This window comes from Hylaeus volcanicus, chromosome 4, assembly GCF_026283585.1.
Source record: "Hylaeus volcanicus isolate JK05 chromosome 4, UHH_iyHylVolc1.0_haploid, whole genome shotgun sequence".
NCBI classification, from domain to species: domain Eukaryota; kingdom Metazoa; phylum Arthropoda; class Insecta; order Hymenoptera; family Colletidae; genus Hylaeus; species Hylaeus volcanicus.
Window position 1 is genome coordinate 2,229,595 of NC_071979.1, and position 8,502 is coordinate 2,238,096.

Consider the following 8,502-nt stretch of genomic DNA (forward strand, 5'->3'; position numbering starts at 1 on the left):
TTCGCTCCGTGATTCCGCGTTGGAATCTCGGCGGCACGGTGTCGTACCTCGACGCTACACAAATATAGATTCTTCTGGTAATACATTGAATGAGACAGTATCATTGTGATGTGTTGGTAGCAAATATGGAGGGTGATACGAAACTTGAACGATCAAGTTCTTCGTTGGAAGTGGCAGTAACCGAGTAGAAGTCTCAACAAGCGTACATAGAGGTACGGCTATTCTTATGGCCATAAACGGAGTTGTAAGGGTAGCTGCCTCTCGTCTTCACGACGAAGAGTTTGGACTCTTTCACTCATGGATAGTAAGTCAAAAATTACACTTACGCAACTTTGGCAAGTTAAAAACGTTAATAATGGACGTAGTTATGTGCGGAATCTATCACGATCCACTGCTACCCTTATCGAAAACTTTATGTTTCTGTCTATTCTTTGGAGTAGTCCCTGATCGTCTGTATTCTGACCATGTAAGAGGTGAAGACTTATATTCTTTAGTGCTATCTCGCCTGTCGAAGGGCAGAAGTCGTTTTGTTGACTTGATGATAAGACCATTATACAGCAGAGGAATGGACACCGAATCACTAAAAGTGCAGTTGGACTCATTCCCCTTTCAGACGTATTATCGACTGTAATTAACGGTATTCACAGCGGCGACCGCTTGGACAAATTACCCACATAATTGGTGACCCCGACGTATGTGTATTATTTACTGGAGTACGCAATAAACTTTGCATGATCTGTCGGTATGCTGAGAAGATTAATTCAGGAGCATGTCCTTGCTGGCAGCGAGATTCGTACAGATTGCTTCCGAAGTTACTTAGGACCAGGTGCAGCTGGATTCATTCGCAAAACAGTGAATCATAGCGTGGAATTTGTTTTTTTTTTTGTTTTTGCATTTGTTCGTTGCACCACCTGCAAAGCTCGATCTCTCTGATCCTAAGGTGCGAGCAGAACTGGGAATAGAGCCAGAAGATCTCAACTATGTCTCGACCAAATGACTTTGAAAGCCAGCTGGCTATCCTCGTGACCACACTAGGCCTGGATGATGTCGATAAGATGAGCTTAGCAGAGACTTTGGATGTGGATCCAATCTCTCTCGAGCTGGCAGTTTTGCAGAATATGTAAGAAGTGATGCGCTACGAGGGATTTGATCCTGCCAGAATCGTAGGATTGACGCTCAGTCATCACAAAACAGCAACAGCTGTTGCTGCAACATCTGGTGGCACAGAGGTATCAGGGACTGTGGTTTCAGGCGGAGCTACTGTGGACTACTCTTATAGCGTCAATGAAAAGTTCCTCACTGATGTGCAATTCTTATGTCTTATGTTTCTGACAAGAGGTGCTGCTTATGTCAAAATCAGTAAGAAATCGAATGCACTTATGGGAGACATCATGGGACTGCTAAAGGAGAAGTATCACATCTGTCCTACCAAGAGAAAGCGCGGGGAAACACTGGAATCGACAATTATCACCATTCCACGTATTGCTGCGTCATTCCCACACGTGAGCCTGGAGATGGTGTACCAGAACCTAGGAAGAGAGCTAGTGCCTCTTCATAACATTTTCCCAGAGGGCACTCCTGACTGGCCACGAGTGATGCTATTCCCTTTGATTGCCAGCATGTTGGTGCTACAACCAGGTAGACCAGTGGTGCAGTGCCTAGCAGTTAGTGTCGCCATTGATGAGTTACTGCATCAGACAGGGAAGAAGACACCTCTAGCGGCCATCCTGCAGTTCCTACAAGCTTCCTTGCAGTCAACGTATGTAAAAGTCTTCTACCGTCGAAAATCCTCTAATGTCAACTTCCAAACTCTCCTTGCCGTAGACCTTAATTTTCTTGTCAGTAGTGGAACGAATATCGAATGTCTCCTTTCGAATTTTCGGACCTCCAGTCGCCTCCTGCATCGCCGTACTCTTGACGACCGGGGGACTGCTATTCCTGGTCCGGCGTCTCCCCCTTGCGCCGTCCTCTTCCCGTTTCCCTGAAAAGATTTCCTCGAAGCTGTCGTTCCTGCCTGTCCGTTCTTGGCCTTGTAGTGTTACGTGCCGACAATTTTAATTTTAATTTTGTTTTTGATTTCGTCGGCAGGAATGTGTTCGAGATGGTTTACCATCCCGAATTCGTTCTAATCGAATACAAACCTAGCCTTTGACTGTAGTTTGCTAAATTCGTTATGGGAAAGAATACACATTCCCTCCTTGAAATCAACGTCGTCACGCCACTTTCACCCTGGTGGCAACGCCGCGCCGCGGGTAAATCTTGTAAAATATAATAGTATTCTAAAAATAATAGTATTGTAAAAATAATAGTATTGTAAAAATAATAGTACGATGCGTTGCTGTTATATGTCAATTATTATTAAGTGTTCACGCGCCGTGGGAAAGGAAGAGCATACAAGCATTATCAAAATAGATAAGAATTCTCTTCACGCCAGATCGTTTGAAATTCCACGCCGAACTTCCGTCGCGAACCGTCAGAAACCACGTTTTTGAGATGAGCAGCTCGCGTAGCGCACACCATAGTACAGGGCGTCGCGAAACCTAGCGCAGCGCTTTGATCTTCTTTCTCTTTCGCTCCCGCTGACCGACCGCATGGTACCCGCAAAATTAAAACTCTTGAATTGGATTGTATAAACAGCACAGAAGTCCTAGGATCTGGGCGGAGCACACAAAAACCTTAGTCAGCCTAGGAGTCTAACCAACTAGAACTCACTGTCGTTAGGGCTGCACTCTGATTCGGCACCTCCGAGAGTGCAGCGCAAGCATTTTTGTAAACCTCGAACCGAATTGTGCTCGGAATAGCGAAGTCAAAAACACTTCTCATCGTACAGTTGCATCGAGCGCGAGCAGTCCGAGCGAATTATTTAGAGCAGAGTTGGCTTTACCGGTTAAATTCATTGTGAAAAGTGAGTGGTAGGCAAAGACTCAATTCCTCGTAAAACAACCTAACTTCGCTCTTAAATTTCTCCTAATTATTAAATTCATCTAAAATGTTTTAAGTTTAAATCAATTGTTTTTAATTTTCTTTTCTCAAGTGTTAATTATCCGTTTATTCCGTAATTCATAATTTTTCACGTGTCTGTGTGTGCTTCTCCCCTGTCCAGGACATCCGACGACCAACATCCAGGCGTTTCGATACATCGATAAACTTACAGTAAATCTTGGTGGTGAGTGTTTGCTCCAACACAATATTGTTATATGTACCTTCATACGATTGTGACCACTCGAAATATCAAAAATGATATTTCATTTCCGGGTTTAATCCCTCATTGATGTTCTCGGGTAGTACCTAATTGGTTATCATTTATTGTATAATTATTCCGACAGTTTTATATAAGTGTATGTGTGTGCATTCTTGTAAAATGAGAACGAAAGAATGAAAGATCGTATCTAATTGTATGGCAAAATTTATAAATTTGTATTTTGTATTTTGGGCATAATTCGCAAGGCAAATTATTAGAATAAAACTTATATTATTCTCAATTGTTCTGCCATTCTATTAAAACTGTAAAAGTTCTATTAATTAAATACGGTAGTCCTGTTATAGCAGAGAACTGTTTTCGTAGTTTAAATTCTTAATTCCGCTCGAATCCTAGAATTTTATCCAGATTAGATTTAGAAATTCACACACGAGTCAGGGCCCGTACGGGACTGTAGTGACAAAAACCTGACCTTGTCGATAGGCAAGTAAAATATATATATATAATAATGCTAATTATCTATATATATTATTGTTAAAATTAATTTACCATTCAGTTTTCCATAATTTTCATTAGCACAAAAATTAAAATTTAAAATTAAAAATAAAACTGTAACGCGGAAATCTCGTCCCACGTAACAGTAGCAATCCTTTTGAAGGTGTCCTGTTCCACGTTTCATAATTATCTTTATGAAGGGCTTCTACTTTAGCAGTAGGATGATAGTAGTAGAAAATCGCGAGGCTCATACGCTGTTGAAATTAATTCAGAAGCATGTCCTTGCTGGCAGCAAGATTCGTACAAATTGCTTCCGAAGTTACTTAGAACTAAGTGCAAATGGATTCATTCACAAAACAGTGAATCATAGCGTGGAATTTGTTGGTATTTGGATTTCTTTTTATAATATTATTCACATATGGAGTACACAATAAAGTTTGCATGATCTGTCGGTATGTTGCTGTTTCAAGAACTGATGTGCAAATCAGGCATCAACCGGTATGGAAAAAGCGACGCTATTGTCGAAGGATTCCAGACCAGCGTCGAAAAACATAAACTCGTGTACCGAATGCTGATTGCTAATAGAGTACAGCAGCGTATATAAGAAAATTATAGATGCCAACCCGCACGAGTCAGAAATCCGTGTGGAACAAAATTGAATCCACGAACCACTCGTTGAGAAACTTCTGCAGAGAAATGAAATTAGTGAAAATTCGTGAATGAAAATGAAATAGTAGCATTAGACGAATGGGAACGGACATTATAAAAGCGGCAGAGTTTACCCGCTGACAGATATACTCCAAACGGATAATATTCCTCAATATTCATCCAAGTTTTTATGTGTTTTTACTTGATGAAAATATGTGCAATATATTGGCGAGATTTTCCTGATAAAAATGGTATCAAACACGACTCAATTCACACAATTTTGAGTGTTGCTTACGATAAGTAATAGGTATTATAATATTAACACTTGTTTATAATACTCAGTGACAGATTTTATTTATATACAATGATATATACACATATTTACAGGTACACTGCCGCTCAAAAATATGTGAATACTTACCATATGTTCATGAAAGTGATGTATAATAGATATTTTTATTGTTAAACAATGTTTGTTGCTAAATTCTATTACGAATGTATTTTCTACATTCGTCGATAAAGATCAGAGTTTGAGAGAAGGTGCATCCAATCATTATGGAGATGAGTTACAACGATAACCTTATCGTTTGTTGGTTTAATGTTCTTGGTGGTTTATCCACGTTTGGTATACAGGGTGTCCCAAAAGTCGGGGAGGAGCCGGAAATGGGGGGTAGCTGAGACGATTCTGAACAACAATTTCCTTTGCAAAAATGTCGGATGGGGCTTCGTTTTTGAATTATTAACGAAAAACACTGACCAATCACAGCGTCCGAGGAGCGCGCGCTCAGAGCATAGGCGTAAGCCAGGAGGCTCGAGCCAGCGAACAAGCGGGCCGGTAAAACTGCACGCGTTAATACCAGTGTGAGGTTGTAGCACATGAAACGTCTGATTTATAATGAAAACTTTAAGCAAATATAACTTTTTCTTTATATTAAACGTTACTGATCAAGATAGGAGGTATCGAAATCTGTACATTTAATGAAGAAATTACACGTTTCCTACCTTCAAATACGTAATCGTTAAAAAATTTCAATAACAATTTATCATAATAAATTTGAATCTAACTTTAACATGAGAATCGTTAAAATGTACAACTTACAACTATAAGAAAATGGGTGAAAATATGTAAATGTTTGAAAATTAAAATGAAGGAGACTCTAAACTTTGCATTAATGCGTCAAAGATCTGAAGGATAGAAATATTTTTCGAGAAAGGAGATAAAAAAATTTGCCGATACAAAATGAGGCATTTCATGTGTTACAACGTAAAAATACCAGTAATAAAAATGCCTGAAATTAACCCTTAAATGCCCTATTTTAATGTTTCTTAAAATCCAAAAATCACAAACTTCAGGCATATGGAGAACTGAAACTCGAAACCGTTTGAGATAATACATGCCTTCAAATATTGCGATGTTTGCTTATTTTCGGGAATTATTTTGATATTTGCAAAATAAAGATTTATTAATCATTTGGAGTATTATCTCGGTGGCTGCTGGGCACAATCGACGATTAAAATCATTTACTTTCCGCCGAAACTTGGAATACCTTCCCCATTGATAGGAAAGAACGGTGCGTCACGTGTAGGGGTTGTCGAAAGCAGTTAGTCGGCCGCTGCATGGCTATCGCAAAATTTATGACAAGGTCGCGGAGTTACCGTGCCTTGGGGAAGTGGTTGTAAAAACGAGGTATCCAACATCGACGGCCGTTACCTCCAAGTCGACCGGCAATGGGTTTGTCTTACGATTGACTGTTCGGCGAAACATGTGTTCAGACAACGCGACGTTGCATTTCGTTAAGAAAGAAACGTTCCTAAGGGATGGGGGCCAGGTAATGAACAAGGGTGGCAGTGTTTTCTGGAAATAAAACTGTTTTTCTCCAGAATTCAGTTTCGAAGTGACCGCCGCAGTGTCAACTGGGGAAAAAATGGTGCGCTCTAATCAAGAATGGTTTGAAATATTTTGTGTGTATGTGGAGTGTGGGCGCAATTCGGAGGAGGCAGCGCGGTGTTATCGCCAACGATATCCGCGATCGCGGCCGCCGACTGCCAAGAGCATTCGGCTATTGGCAACGCGGCTTTACTCGGATGGGGTCCTCCAACCGAAGTCTGCCGATTCGGGACGCCCTCGCCTACGTTCCGCGAATTCGGAGGAAGACGTCCTGGATCGGATTGTTGAGGATCCCACCCAAAGTGTGCGCGACGTAAGCCGCAACTCGGGGTAAGTTTAACTTTTTACCGCTTTCGTGATTGTTGTCGGAATTATGTATTCTATTCATACTAACTATTTATGTTGTATTTCAGCGTCAGCCGGTCGTCGGTGCACCGAATTCTTCGGGAGAATTCTCTGTACCCATACAAATATGTGCGGGTGCAGAATTTACTCCCAGAGGATTATGAAAAAAGGGTGGCGTATTCTCGGTGGCTGCTGGGCAAAATCGACGAGAATCCGGCGTTCTGCAACTCCGTGTTGTGGACAGACGAAGCACTCTTCACCAGGGAGGGGTGCTTCAATGCCCACAATTCGCATGTGTGGAGCGAGCGGAATCCGTCTGCGATTCGACCACGGGCGTCCCAATACCGCTGGTCGATCAATGTATGGGCCGGCATTTGCGGCGACTTCATTGTTGGGCCGTACATTCTACCCGATAGATTGGACGGCCCAGCGTACAAGGTGTTTCTAGAGCATGTTCTTCCGGGCCTCCTGGAAGAAATTCCATTGGAGACCCGGAGGAACATGTTTTACTAACACGATGGAGCACCCGCCCATTACGCCGCAAGTGCAAAGGCCTATTTAAATACAGCCTTTCAAGACAGGTGGATCGGCCGCGATGGTGCTGTTCCGTGGCCCCCGCGGTCACCGGATTTAAACCCCTTGGATTTCTTCCTTTGGGGGTACCTGAAGGTACATTTACTGCTACTACTCAATTATTTCTAGTAAAACTGTTAATTTATTTTACGTTTTATACATATTTCGTATTTCAGAATGAAGTGTACCGGCAGCCGGTTTCCACGCCCGAGGAAGTCGTTGCACGAATCCACGCCGCGCTGGTGAAGCTGCAACCCAGCATCCTCCGGAAGGTCCAGGGCACTGTTATTCGAAGGGTGACGACGTGTCTAAGAGAAAACGGCGGTCACGTCGAGCCCTTTCTCCAATGATACAAATCGGCCCCTTTCGGGGCCACCAAATTTTAAAACGTAGGTGAATCAGGTTCACAAATCGGCCCCTTTCGGGGCCACCAAATATTGGGTGCAAAGGACTCGGTGCAAAGTGATAGTAACCGTGGAAACCCCTGTGTAAAGTGCAGTGAGTTCAGTGACCGGCCGTCCCATCAGCTGAGCCGCGTAGCAGCTCCTGATTTGAATCCCATAGAAAAACTATGAAATCACCTAGATCAGAATATATCATGTTATAAATACAGTCAACCCTCCTATAACGCGGTACTCTCAGAACGCGGTTTCCATATAACGCGGAGCTGAAAATACGACAGCCCTCCTATAACGCGGTACTCTCAAAACGCAGTTTCCATATAACGCGGAGCTGAAAATGTGACAGCCCTCCTATAACGCGGCACTCTTACAGCGCGGTTTCCGTCAACAGCATCCCATAAGTTCCTTCCGCGTAGCCTAAGAATGTTTGGCCTATGTTTAGTTCGTTAGGGCCTATTTGAATTATAAGGGAACAGATGGCGCCAGTTTCATGTAGGTTCAGGCAGTCGGATCGCGACATAGTAACTAGATATGTTTATATAAAGATTATCTCCGGCGTATCTGATAGCCGTCTACGACATCGGTTTTAGTCTTCTCAGAGTTCTTTCACAGTGTACACGTTTTGTTGGTTACCAAGTCTTTCTAAAAATTTTTCTGCACCGTCCGTTCGTTCAGCTTTTTGCTGCTTAATTTGTGGTGTTATAATTGGACAACATTACACAATACTGTAAGTAATATTCTTCATTTCTTCTAATATAATAATAATAAAGTTATTTTTAATCCTAGATTTGCATCATGTCAAACACGAAAGAAACAAGGAAAGGGTTAAAAAGAAAGTTTATATCTCTTGAAGATAAAATCGAAATTCTAAATCGTTTAGAAGGTGGGGAAAATCTATCGTCGGTTGCAAAATCAACCAAGTTGAATGAATCTACAATTCGAACCCTAAAGAA

The 8,502-nt window shown here is 41.9% G+C and overlaps 1 protein-coding gene across 3 annotated transcripts in view; it reads right to left on the bottom strand.

Annotated features, from left to right (window-relative positions):
• LOC128876038 (uncharacterized) overlaps positions 1-8,502 on the bottom strand; it is a 45,600-nt gene that overhangs the window by 7,049 nt on the left and 30,049 nt on the right. The window lies entirely within an intron of this gene.